The 15,022-nt window shown below is 34.7% G+C and overlaps 1 protein-coding gene across 3 annotated transcripts in view; it reads left to right on the top strand.

Moving 5' to 3' along the window:
- The window catches only part of LOC117345042, a 95,285-nt gene that overhangs the window by 34,346 nt on the left and 45,917 nt on the right, over positions 1-15,022 (top strand). The window contains exon 1 of one of the 3 annotated variants that reach the window (XM_033907980.1): positions 12,591-12,776. The exons of the other annotated variants lie outside the window; for them this stretch is intronic. The gene's annotated coding sequence lies outside the window, so the exon portion shown is untranslated. Of the gene's footprint in view, positions 1-12,590; positions 12,777-15,022 lie in introns of those variants that run through there. 3 annotated transcript variants of the gene reach the window in all.

Genomic DNA, 15,022 nt, shown 5'->3' with positions numbered 1-15,022 from the left:
GTCTGATTGATTCCCACGGTCAAGTTACCGAAAGGCTGGAAGGCGATTTGTTTACTGTATCAGTTATTTTAATCGAAATTCCGAGCTTGTCGGAGGTTTATTTATAACTTTCTCTTATAAGGTCACCCTCCTTTCCACATGACACATTTGAAACATAAAGAAATGAAAAATGGAGACCTCGCTCTAATAGTTAAATGATTTATAAATAAGCATGCAAGTATCTCATAAATGAGTGTACGTTTGTCCATAACATCATAAATGAGTGTATGATGGTTAATAATATCATAAAAGAGTGTATGTTGGTTCATAACATAAATGAGTGTATGTTGGTTCATAACATCATAAATGAGTGTATGTTGGTTCATAACATCATAAATGCAATTCCCTATATGGAGTGCAGTTATTGATGAGTAATAGTGACTTTTGGTTATTTGGGTTTTTTTTTAATAATACAGACGATTATGTATTCTTTTATCAGATATTTAATATTTTCCTTTTTTTATACAAATAATGCTTGTTGACGTATGTACAATATAATTAAAATGATTCGTCATTTCTAAAGGTTCACAAATCAGTGTTCAAAGTGACGTCCCATCTATATATGACTCCATAAATCAGACATTTCCAGTTTGAAAAATATTTGAGAAAATTAATATCACATAGAAAATAACACTTTCATGTCAGCAAACCTGACATTAAAACGACTGAAAACCTGTTGATGAGCAGTATCATGTTGTTTTTGTATGTTTACACCCATATTCATCACAATTTAAATGGTTATTTCAAAGGAGCAAAATCGTAAACCCATAACGAACTTTAAAAATCTGATAAAATAATTCAATAAATAACGTGTTTACATTCTAATCATCAGGTTTTTCAGTAAGGTGTTTGTGTACTGATATTCAGTATTGTCATACACACGCCTGTTGTACTACAGGACATGTAAGGTAGGACACAGTATTCCCTCACAATATTATCTCGCTAATGAAGTACGGGACGGAGGTGGTCTATAGCGCTATGAACTTCACATAACTGTCCAGACGTTGTATGGTATGGTGAATACGGTACTTACAGAGATTAAAGTGCTATTGAACATGTAAGATGTGTTCAACGTTCAAAGTTATCTAAAGAAATAGTTTTTCATTTGTTCAAGTGGTATTGAACGTGGAGGATGCGTTCAGCGTTCAAGGGTTTCTAACGAAAAGCGCTTTCATGGTTTCAAGTGGTATTGAATGTAAAGGAGGCGTGCGGCGTTACAGTGAACACCTTAGGTGACGGATGTGTTCAAATGTGATTTTCAAATGAGAAATCATTTTAACTAAAACCTGAAAACTCATACGTAGAGAACTTGTAGTTGGAAAATTCAAGTTTATATTCATTCTGAAAAATATCTAAGATGATGTGGCTGTACTTTCTAAGGTAAGTTTACTTGTATATATATATATAACAAGAACTGTAAACACCTGTATGGTAACCATTACTTAACCTAAAGTGATGGTCAGTGGTATAGATAACACACCGTAAAACAGAAAAAATATTGTCGCTCACAAAAACACCACATTTTGCAGTAAGTATTCCATGGTATACCTAGAATGCAAAGATCCCTCAAAGCGCCCAGAAACGTGAAAAGTGATAATCTGATATGTAGTATTATAACTCAATTATTCGTGATTGTAGTGTTGATAGGTCTATAGCCTTAAGGCTTTAGAACAACACAACCAAAACCGTGACGGTCGGGCGGTGGTATAGGAGACAATGAACGGAGTAACCATGGTGATACTTATTGTATTAATGATTCAACCCAACGGGGCTTCGAACGAATTCCCAACCCACGGTGATATTATATATGTATCATAATATAGAGTATATGTAGGGATGTTTGATTGAGGATTTGTGTCCCTGTGATTAAGCCGTAAGGTAAGTTTGATGGATATTAATATGGTGCTAGAGGAGTTAGATATTGTTAGGTATCTCTGATGAGGATCTTGATTCCCTTATCATTGTTTTAACACGACTGGTTGTATATAAATCTCATTTAGGCTACTGGGCAAGTTAAGGCGTTTTGTACTAATAAAGGCAATTTAAAACCTACTTTTTTACAATTTAAATGTATGAAAAGCTTATCTATCCAGTAAAACAGGGAAATATAGGGTCAGACTCTGCCTAACTTTGCTGTGAACTGGACATAGAACGAGTCTGAGAGTAAGTAAACACTGTAACAGTAATGATAAACTGATGTATGTGTAAAGACTGTACAGATACACATCTTTTAATATGATTGTAGCCTTATATACATGATCTTAATTAATAAGTTTTAATTTCTTAGGATATTTTATGAAACGGGTCTTACAGGTTTTCATTTTTGCAAGCCTTCGCGAGCAAATATTGAAACTTCGAGACGAATTTCTTATGAAATGAAAACAAATTTAAGAAACTTTTTATCACATAACCCAAAAACTTCCATTTTGACATATTTCAAATATATATTTGTCAAAATTTGGAGGCACAACGAATGGAAAACTCCCCAGGGTATGTTACACTAGTGAACTAGCAAAACACCAAACGGGACATTCATCAGGTAACACGCCAATAATTCAACTGCATTGTACAGCTGGTTCCTCCTTCTGAGACCCGTCAATGATGCTTGGAACGTTTTAGTGTGGAAATCCGGAAATTAAGTCAGGAAAATCATATTCAACTTGATGAGGTCAAAATTCTGAAGTAAAATAACTCTATACCTTAATCAGTTTAATAAAATTATTCATGGGATAATTTCGCATGAAGATTTTACGTGTCAACACTAACCCTTACCACAGGAAAACGTCCACTATTATACAATAACCATACAAACATCCACCCAATCTGATTACAATCATATTTTGATCTGATCACCCGTTCTACACTACTCCACGTCTTGACGGGATCGCAGAGCAAGCTATGATTTTAATCAATTTGACATCCAGATCATTAGCATTAATTAGTATTCCAATTCTGAACGGAAGAAGGAAAAACACGATTTTACGATTTGATTATTATATAATGATGTAGGTAATTTATTAACGTTACTTTGTAAATCGATTCTTACGTTTGGATGAAAATTTGCTGTAAAGTTGATATATATCATCCTGTTTTTCGTTCGTATAGAGATTGAATACCATTTTGTAGTGGCGGAGCAGATTAAAGTGACTACCTGAGATTTACTGTTAATCTGAATTATAAGGTCATCCTTATCACCGTCGCAAGTACGTGTGAGGATCACAGTCAGAAACCCGAATAAATCAGTAAACGTTAACACTTTACAACAAAATAGGAATGTGATTCAATATAGTCGTTAGATAGGTGGGTACTTACACCAAATTCTTACAAGTTTTCTAGGTTAATCGTTTTTAATTCAATTCTATGTCCTGAACATCCTGGAGTTCGAACTTTTTCAATAAAAGATGTTACGTTTAAACGACTTTAGATTTCTAGTTTTATGCGATCTTTTCTTCGTGTTTTTTATGGTTTGGGCCGATGCCAGCGTCATAAATATTGAGCAAAACTACGTGAATAACCATGTATGTCATTTAAGTGGTTTGGAGCTAGTTTCTTATAGAATAGTAAGACTTCCCGTTTGCTTAGGGCGAGGTTTCATTTTGAGTAGTAAGGAATATTTAGAGATTTGTTTTTTTCGCAGTATGCTTATAAGGACTAAGATACAACCTTACCAATTTTTATAGGTATCACTCTGACACACTAACGTGTGTAACAAGATGTCATATATATATATATATATATATATATATATATATATATATATATATATATATAATAACAATGATGTTTGGCGTACAGTTAATACAATTTTACAATATTTTATAGGCCGATGGTTTTTCTCCACCTTCAAAACCTGTCATATCCTTAAATGACCCTGGCTGTTAAGGACGTTAAGAAAAACAAACTAAAATGTATGAATTGCTTTTTCATTAATTAGAGTGGACCAATCATGCATTGTTTTTATGATTACGTAGATAAGTCCATTATGTAAGCACTGTTTTACTACGCCGTAAGATTTTAACACAACTGTTACGCTGACGTTTAAAATAAGACAGAAATTATACTATATATAGAATATCATGAAAAAGAAAACTTTTATTTGCATATTTCTGAAATTGAAAGAGGCTGTTAATTTTATAGTGATGGCCATCTTAGCATAACTCTTCATACCCGTCATTATTAACCGTAAATGGATTTATTTAATTCAAAATTCCATTTTACATACGAGTACTATAATAAGTCGGCTAATTGAACGGGTATGCATGACTGGTAATGTTATACGAGTAATAACGGGCTGGTACAGACTTGTCAGGTAAAGTCACCCGATTTAAAAAGAAAAACTTGCCTATCAACTGTTCATATATCGATATATTCATTGTAAACCGTTTTTGGATTTTTTAATATTTAGATTAGACCTATCAGCTCATGATACTTATTAAGTGTTTGGTAATTTTTGACCCACCCTGTATACCTGAAAATTGTATATCGTGAAGTTTGATTGATTTCCTATCGAGCCTTCCTGATGAATTGACGTTTTCCATTGGACGTTGTGTCTGTAGATAGTGTAACAAACTTTCCTAAGAATCATGTTTCACGAAGTTTCGATAGACGCATTTCCTTTTGAAATGCAAGTTTTAACGTTTTCTATCAAAAGGTTCCATCTGAATAATGTGTCGTGACGTTTGTCTATTGGACACGAGACATAACATTTTCTGTGGAAATCATTCATCTGGTGTTGTGCCACACTGTGGTTTAACTTTATACGAAGTAGAGATTTATATAGGTCGGTATTCAAGTGGTTCACTATTTACAGTCTCGTTAAATAAGATAAACACGGGTAGATAATGTATACCATCAAAAATATACTGTAACGTCGTGTAGGTACTAATATATATATAAAGTCACTTAAACGTAGAAGAGGTTTCCGTGTGTAACGTATTTATATAGGGGTAAGATCACTAGGAACAAAGTGATGGCTCACAACTGATATATATATATATATATATGTTTATGGGATGTATCGTAATCATGTCAATATGATGTCATATTTCGAAGGAATTACAACTGAAACTGAATGATCATCACAAAGGTAAATATGATTTCATTCTTGTCTCCATGACTAAGAATTCCTATTTAGTATTCTATGTTTTCTAATATGTAACACAATGTAATGAAATGTATATATGATATTTGCATAAAATAATTTTAGAATTTACTTGATACGGTAAATTATGAGACAAATTGGATAAATTCCGTGTACGAAACAGCCTGTCGTAACTTTGTCACATCCATTTTTAGTCGAATCATTAATTTTCTAGGCCGTCTACCCATCATAATCGCTACTCTATATATGTCTTGTATGCATACACACTAACTAACTTATAAGTAGGTATATAGCTGACAGGTTTCTTTAGGGGCACACCCTAAATGTCCATTGTCTCCTCATATTTTTATTTTGTTGACGGTTTTCCAACCTATTGTGTCCCATGTATGGCACATTTGGTTTTTGTAAATTCGAAATGAATATTTTCGCTTTTGTGATTGATGTTTACTGCATGCCAAACCTACAAAACCACATGTAGTGACGATATAGTGCATACTGATTTTCTACAAGAGTTTAAAAGAATAGTGGACAGGGTGCCACATTTAGTGTGGAACACATATGTTTAGCACCTGGCACGTACCATTCTTATTTTGTCACGTGTTAATGGTCTTGTATGTTTATATTACTCTTTCTTTCTGTAAATGTTCTAAGATAACGTTGTGTCAATATCATGTTTAGGTCATCTGACCCGAAGGGTTGGAAAGACCTATGGCCATCGTGTTTCGTCCGTTGTCGTGCGCCGTCCGCACTTTCAAATCGCTACTCCTCCTTAACGCCGAAGCGGATTTCAACCAAATGTGTCCGAAACATTATGGGGAGGGCAGTCATAATTTACACAAATGGGGCTGGTTCGACCTCTGGGGACAGAGGGGCGAGGCCCCAAACGGGGAACCTCACGGAAATGACCCTTTAAAACGCCTTAATGGATTACAACGGAATTCGGTCTGAAACATTTTTTGAGGAGGGCAGTCATAAAATATATAACGGAGGCCGGTCTGAACCCTGGGGAGAGGGGAACGAGGCTCCAAAAGGGGCGTGAAATTAGTACTCCACCTTTATGCCTTAATGGATTACAAACAAATTTGATCTAAACATCAGAGGAGGATGGTCGTCATAATATATACAAATAAGGCTGGAGCGATCCCTAGGGACAGACGAGCGGTAACTCTAAAAGGGAACTTATCTAAAAATTTTGCTTTAGAGCGCTACTTTTCCTTAGTGGCTTAATGGATTACAACCAAATTTGGTTTGAAACAATAGTGGAGGAGGGCAAACAAAATTTATATAAAATGAAGATGGTTTAACCCATTGAGACAGAGGTGCGCGTCTTTCAGCTGACCGGTTAGGCAAATTGGCCTCTTGTTGTTGAAATGGCAACGTTTCTTCGAAAATCACTATCAGGCATTGCTGCTGTGAAAATTAGGAACATTTTACTGTATGAAATGAAATGTTCGTGTGTACCTTCTTTAGTGGTTTGCAGCTTTCAAATTATTTTATGTGTACAAGCGTTCGTGGTTAACTCATGCACCAATAATATAACAATAGCACAGACAACAATATTCATTGTATTTATATTTGTTGTTCAATAGCAATCACGAAAACAACGAAATATTGTATGCAGCAAAATTTCGAATGAATAAAGGGGATGTTTACATTTGAGCTTTTGTAGTGCAGTTCATGGTATATGGGTTACAAGAATTTATAAATGAGGGATAACAATACAGTATTGAAGAACAATTCATGCACCATGTAAACACAGTCTATACAAGTTATCAAAGGGTATATCCATACCGTATTGTGTATCTGTTGTTTCTTTTGGTAGCCTCATCTTTTGTTATTATACAGATGTAAATGTCACATTCAAGATGTTGTCTATAATTGTTACATTCTCTTTACGTACTCGAATAGCTGTCCTGACGGTTTTCGTCAGTTGCAGGTTTAAACAAGCAAATGTTACGTATAAATTATTTCTATTGACATAAGTCATGATGTATTCCATGGTTTGTCCAGTCCTTCCATTGAACGAAAAACTCCTACACAATCAGAAGCGTGTGCTTTTGTCAAATAAACAGATTAGAGATCAAAGGTGTCGGAGTCATCAGGGTTAGCAAGCAATGAGGTCACGGGTCCGAGACAATCCCCGAGCACTAACGAACGCTTGGGTCTGATCGTATCGATGGAGTATTGTTAATATAATGGAGTTCTCGGCAGTCCGCCCATCTCTAGACATATAGTACAGTAGGTCATAAAAACGGTGATAGGAATGAAGGTGTCATAGTAAAATGGAGAAAATATTAAGGATTCCTCGTGTTCTTCAGAACGGAAGTTCAGTTCAGGATTTATGTGAGTAAGTACTTTATGTGAGTAACGCGGGGTTAACTTATATTGGAACCTTAGTAAATGATCTTGCTATAGGGAGTATGTCGTCCGATCTTTTGTTGGATCATTTTCTTCGACCTGTCGACAAGGTAAGATATGATGCGTACGTGGTAAGTTCTGTTACTCACATTTGAGGTTGTATAATTTCTTTTTCGATATTTGGAATTTTATTCAGTGCATATAATATAGTTTTGTTATGACGTTATGAAAAGTGAATTTCCCAGATAACCACTTTGATACATTTTAATTGGAATATTTAAACCATCATTCCTTTTTGCCATTTGGCGACTTCCTTACATCAGGAAATATCCACTTAAACCTCTTTTCCCAATGATATGCTAGGGCATTTTATTTGTCCATGTTACGTTCGATTTTGTTTACGTTCATGTGGGTGTTTCGTGCTAGTTCTAGTGTGTTACATGTATTTTGATGATTCGACATAAACAAGAGTAGAGCCCAGGTATTTATGAGAGACAACATTCAGGTAGTTCCTTTGGTGCAGACATCGAATACTCTTCCTGAGCAACTGATCTCGTATTTTAGGGACAAATCATCACTTTCCCTTTAGTTTACTTTTTTTTTATTTCGGATTTATTACTTTTATTGACAATATACTATATATTTTTTGTTTGATTTTAACTGTGCTTCAGATATTCAGAATGTTTCAATTCGATGGGTTTTTGCTCGCTTAATTACAAATTTCAAAATATTTGGCTTCTTTCTTGGACTTTTATGATAAGTACATTCTACATATTTCTACTGACAGGTCTTTGGTATATGAAATGGTAGCGGACAGCCCTGTTGTTGGTGCCCTGCCAATATAGACTATGTGTGAATATTCGGTCAAATATCTACCGAGGGTACTGTTATACACAATGAATAGTGTCAGAATACACACCTCACTAATCACTGAGTGTTCCTATCACCCAGTCGATGAGACAGGCCTAACATTACTATCCGGTCACAATTTGATCAATATTCCTTAACCTGACGGTGCAAGTTAAAAAAAACTTTAAGGACATTCTTTAACTTGAAAATTCACTTGCCTCCAGATCTTATACTTAATGTCTTCTCTTAAAACATTTTATGCGAAATCTAAATTTAACATAAGTCACTATGATTTAAGATTCAGCCCCATCACAAATTTAACTGGTCACAGAGAATGCTATTAAACAAAGTCATTCTCGGACCTATATTTCTCGTGGGGCGTTTTGAAATGATACATAATGAAAGCCATTTCACTGATAATCTCTGTGTGAAAGAACAGATGAAAACACATTCCGTCGAAGTGTCCCAACAGGAATTGAACCTAGGCCTTTTGCGTGAAAGCAAAGCTTTAGAAAATTTCACGTTATGATATCTTAGAAAGTTTTTGTTTTGTTGCTTTCACAGAATGTTCAGAGAAGAATAGAAACATTACCGCAGAAAAATTCCCTACCTGTGACAAGTATGTCCTTATACAAACAGATACTGATATCATTATAAATAATGTGAATGCTAACTTTTGTCATAACTACCACGTCAATTTTTGTTCTAACTACAAGACCATAATCTTGGTTGGAACTCAGGAATTTTGTCATGATTTTTTCTGAAGAATTACTCAATTGTATAGAGGTCACACACAAGAAATAAACATCATATGTGTCTGTCATCTTCATAATAAATATTTACACAAGTAAATCCAAATGAAATTGGTAAATTATCGTCGACGTCAGGTGCAGTAAGATTTCACATTAATACGCCGTAGTCATCTGGTTTATAGTTTATCTGGAAATGACTTTGCGAATCTGACGTTAGTTTTAACTCGAATAATGACCTCGTCATCAGCCGGTGTAAGATTAGTGTCAGGTGTATTACGAGATTATTAAATAATGACAATTTGCTGACAATTGAATAATAAATACATATGTTTGCATTAAATGTAATGCATATCAGTTCCAAACTAACTCTAGTACACCAAATTATATGATCAACTGACTATAAATACGGGATATGTGATAAAAGTGGTTATAATAACAAAGATATTCTACAATGGGAATAACGGTCCCTGGAGATCAATGGAAAAAATACTGAAACAAATACGTGTTAGCACATTGTAATGTATTATCTACTTATAGAAAATTTCAAGTTCAACATTTACCTAAAATTTGATAATAGAAATGTTCGTTTGTCACGAAATAGATGTTTAATTCTTTGAAGGACTTAACAATTGTATTTATCATATTAAAATATCCAGTGCTATAATTAAACTATCTACCTGTCCGCTAGGTGTATAATGGTGTCTTATCCACAATGATAGGTGGGATGTGACCGTGATGATTGATGTGTATTCGTACCTCGCACCTACCTCTACAAGTGTGCGTCACAATTACTGGTATTTAACCTTACCCCCGGGTACATAATTATATGTTGTCAATTACTGAGTGGATTTTAAAGTATAATTGCATTAACAACTATGAAATATGAATTATCTGAAAGCTGAAAGACCAATACAATTGATGCTGCTATCCCAATTAAATATGCATACTGTTATATTGTACAGAAACTCAATTAGCAACAAAAGTCGGCCATGTTGTTTCTTTCATTACCCATATTATAATTATATATACAAAGTGTAGAAAATGTAGTCCATATAAGTACGTATTAGTTTTTGAAAGAAATAAAGACTGTGGACTGCACAACAGAAAAGATTAAAACTTTGCCCGTTTTTCCATATTGCATAATGTAATTCTTTTAACCATTTACGAAGTCATGCCCATATTGAATAGAACATGTAAAATCAAATGTGACCCTTATTTGCCAAGGTCATCGAGGAAATTTATTTCGTCGGATTGAGCTGTCTTTATGCCTTTTCGTTTACTTAGTCTTCTCCTGCTGGTTCTAGATGGTTATATGCAGTTTAAAACAACTTTGAAATTTCCTTTAGACAATAGGAAGGTCGGAAGGACAATAGGGTACTTTTTTGATATGGAGGTAATAATGTGAAACGTTGATGTCTAAATATATCCGCTATTTGATCTGAACACGACCCACCTGTTGAGCATCAGATAAGCAGGTGCCTACAATTGATTATATCGTAATTTGTTCCCAACTCTTGGGAAACACAACAAGTGGATTGTACTGATTCATAAATATTGAAATATCACTAATAGCTTAAAGAACTATCTTTAGAAATGTCCAGTTATGACCAAAACATGTTAAGTATTATTGAGACCGTAGACCGGGCGTTCATTGTGTACAGGAATAATATTGAACGGATTGACTATACTGTGTTGTGGGTAGGTAGGCGTCAGACCACAGTGATGGATGTCTGCAACATAGTTAAATCACACAATCTATGATAAATAATGATGGAACGGATCAAAGGTAACTCCTCAGAATGACCCAGCCTGTATTTATAAAATGTTTGGACTTTAATGAAATCTAGGCACTTGACCGACGTACCTTTGATTGTGTGATCACTGGGAACGTCACATAATGTTGTGGAATTCGTTAGTGGCGGTCACTGGGCGGATGTTTTCTCTAGGTTCTTTATAGGATATATTTGACAGCTGGACGTAAGATATTAAGTTCGAATCAATAAATACTTGACCGATAGAGTTTCCGAATTTAATAGCTTTCCAAAAACTGAAGATACGATGTCAGAAGAAACTGTTCACTTGTCGGGGAACATATGAGAATTACCCGGTGGTTACGCGAAACAGTTGGTTAATCAGTGAGTAAGATTTGTTTTCAAGTTCTTTTTAACCTCTGGTAAAATAATGACGAACGTTGGTATTTCTTGCTGTCGGTCGGAGTTCATCACTGGGTTGTGCTTACGAGTCACATCTTTAAACTAGTTAAGTTGTATAGAAAAAAAGTAACTTACAGCATTTATATTAAGGAGACCGAGATACACCGCTGAAACTGTCGTTACATCTGAAGTTAGCTTAGACCCTATTGTGTTCCTTTACTTGTCTGAGATGTCTTACTTTGTCCTTTTGTGTTTTCTTTGTTGCTCTATATCAATATGTAAATGTATTGGTTAAACACATCGCGTTCATATAATTTGCATTCTTGTTGGTAGATGCATTATAATTAATGTGTCAATTTTATTTACACATATTATCGTAAGATTATCAATCTATTGTACACGAGGCGACATGCACATTTAGCTTCGTGCATAATACTTGTATTAGTAAATTGTTTACTTCATTGTGTGTTGACGAAGAATAGTGGCGTGCAAGATCAATTATCTTGACACAAATAAGTCGAGGACAAACATCGATGTGCATTTAGCATCGTTAGCTTGGTCAGAGGTGAGATTTATTTTCAACAAAATCAGCAAAACATTAGTTAATGCGTATGAACTTGCGGTGACCATTTTAAATTTTTAAAAAATGTTGTCTAGTTCAATGATAAGGAAACTGATCATGATTTACATTGGTCTGGGTCGTAATGATGTATAGATGATCGTATTGACATGTTTATATGTCACTGGTCTTGCAGAGAGACCCATGTTTTATGTATACAGTGCATATAGATCATACGTCTATCGGTTCCACTTTCTGTGTACACCGGGCCAAGGGTATAAATAGTCTGTCATAAGTTAGGAGTACCAGTTTCTGTACATAAGCTTGATAACAATAGAACGCGTGGAACCGTAAGCTTGTAGTATTGAGTATAATAAGGTGGGCTCTCTTTGGTACCGTAATCTTATAGGACTACCCTACCTTGTAAGACCGATACTCTCTGTGGCTGCTCAATATACCGTGTCACTGAAATACACTTTTAATAATTCATGACTAATTTTGCAGCAAAACACCAGCGGAAGTATTTACTTAACAATCATCAACTTAGGACTGAGTAACTGTTTATTCAAAAACATGTATCACACAAACCAATTCAGTAACTGTGATTGGAATTTCATTCTGAGAGAATATCTCTGGAAAGAGAATTGATATGCAAAGTTTTACGGATCTTTATATGTGTTTATATTACGGCCTCTGGTGATTTTTTCAACAGTGTGGAATCTGATGTAGTTTGTGCCTCTAGTTATACCTGTACTACTGATGGAATTACGCGGGATCATAACGTATACATTATTCTAATGTAATTGGCTCCCAACAGGTTATTTAACATTCTAATGCTATCGGCAATGTGATCCTATAGTACTAACGTTCAGTGGATACATAACGGGAAATAGCGTATGTATGATATACTGGCACAGAAAATAGCAAATGTATAATAAACTGGCACAGGAAATATTCCTAAATAGGTAAGTTACTCTGTATTGTATCGTGATGACATTACGGAATCTATTGTGGCTCTGGAAATGTTGTATAGTGTGTATGTTATAAACATATGATATATTATTTGTAAGATTGTATATAACGTCGTATTTACAATATAAACATTGGAAAGTACCACTGGCTCTGGACATATTGTATAGTATGTAATATAGAGAATATAATTCTCACAGGAGAATGTCTTTGGCTCATGTTCATGTTATATTGTAGATAATATCGTATTTACAATATAAACATTGGAAAGTATCACTGGCTCTGGACATATTGTATAGTATGTAATATAGAGAATATAATTCTCACAGGAGAATGGTATTATGTTATAATCATAGAGTATAATATATTTTGCACAGGAGAGTATCATTGGCTCTGGTCATTGGAGAGTATCATTGGCTCTGAACACATTGTATAGTGTGTATGTTATAAACATATAGTATAGTATTTGTTAGATTGTATATGGCATCGTATTTACAATATAAACATGCGAGAGTGTCACTGGCTCTGGACATATTGTATAGTATGTATGTTATAAGACATAGGGTACCGTATTTCCACAGGAGAGTGTCATTGGTTCAGGTAATATTATATATGGCATCGTATGTACAATATAAGCATTAGAGAGTGTTATTGGTTCAGGTAATATTTCCTATAGCATCGTTTGTATAATATATATATTGGGGAGTATCACGGTAATATATATAAGAGTTTATTGTATATAACTTATATTGTGAAAATAATCTGGAATCATGACTTTTGGTATCGTCACTGATGCTGGGTACATTTCGTTAAGTATTGTTTATCAGAAAATTACTAATTTTTGGAGACTCTAGAAACAGAGTTCATTGGTACTACTAGGAACCCTAGATTGACTTGTCACCTGTAATAAATAGACTTAATTAATGTCATTTATATACAAATGTAGATAAAACTTGTCTTGCCCTTGTCACTAGTTGTATTGATTCTCCTTCTCGGTGATTCCATATAGTGATATGGTGATATGATAATCACTTACTGACATTCATTTGCAGCATGATGGACTGCATGGTGGCAGTATGTAGTAATAACAGTCGTCCTGTTTTATGGTATTCGCCACATCTAAATACTAGATAGTACTCGACCACCTCTCCGGTTACTGGGGTTTTGATTCGTCACCGACGTTAATGTTATTGATAGTGTCTTACCTATTGTTTTGATACCTTTTTGTACCCATTTTGTCATGTTATTTACCTGGTGCTTTTTTCTGTCCATATGTTGCCTTTCTTTTTGTCTTGATACTTTTTTCTCCTATTGTTGTCTCCTCCTTTTTAGTGGCATTTACTGCTCCCGTTGTTGTCTTTTCTTTTGTTTTTTTTAATTATTATTTTCTGCTCCCATTGCTGTCTTATTTGTGCCTTCCCTGTTTTTTGTTGTTTTTTTATTATTTTATTTTCGCCTTCGTTTTGCTGTCTTTCTATTCCTATCGCTGTCCTCCATTATATCCTGGTGTCTCACTCTCTGTTCCTATCGCTGTCTTTCCTTTTGTTTTGGTGTCTCAATCTGTTCCTATCGCTGTCTTCCCTTTTGTTTTTGTGTCTCTGTCTATTCCTATCGCTGTCTTTCCCTTTTGTTTTGGTGTCTCTGTCTATTCCTATCGCTGTTTTCCTTTTTGTTTTGGTGTCGCTGTCTATTCCTATCGCTGTCTTCCTTTTTGTTTTGGTGTCTGTCTATTCCTATCGCTGTTTTCCTTTTTGTTTTGGTGTCTCTGTCTATTCCTATCGCTGTTTTCCCTTTTGTTTTGGTGTCTCGGTCTATTCCTATCGCTGTTTTCCCTTTTGTTTTGGTGTCTCTGTCTATTCCTATCGCTATCTCCCCTTTTGTTTTGGTGTCTTCTCCATTTCTCTGCTTTCTATTGACATTGATTAAAGATATTGTTATAAGAGTGCTGACATCTGGGTATTTTCCCGTTTAAACTGTTCCAATACAGCGAGTGGTAGGCGATCTCACACAAATACAAGTACAAGCGTAGTGCAATGATTTTAACCCCACTAAATAGTACGTTTTTAATGAATAAAAGTATTTGATATCTTGGGTTAAACTGTTCAAATTTTCCTTCTATCAAAGTATAATATAGTCTGTAAATACAAGGATCTACTTTTATCAGGTTAATCTTTAAGATCAGAACCAGTATTTAATCCGGTAAATGAAAAGTAAATTGATATACTCTGTCGTTGACAGACCC

The sequence above is a fragment of the Pecten maximus genome, chromosome 16 (genome assembly GCF_902652985.1).
Source record: "Pecten maximus chromosome 16, xPecMax1.1, whole genome shotgun sequence".
In the NCBI taxonomy this organism is placed as follows: domain Eukaryota; kingdom Metazoa; phylum Mollusca; class Bivalvia; order Pectinida; family Pectinidae; genus Pecten; species Pecten maximus.
This window is presented reverse-complemented; position numbering and strand designations above follow the sequence as displayed.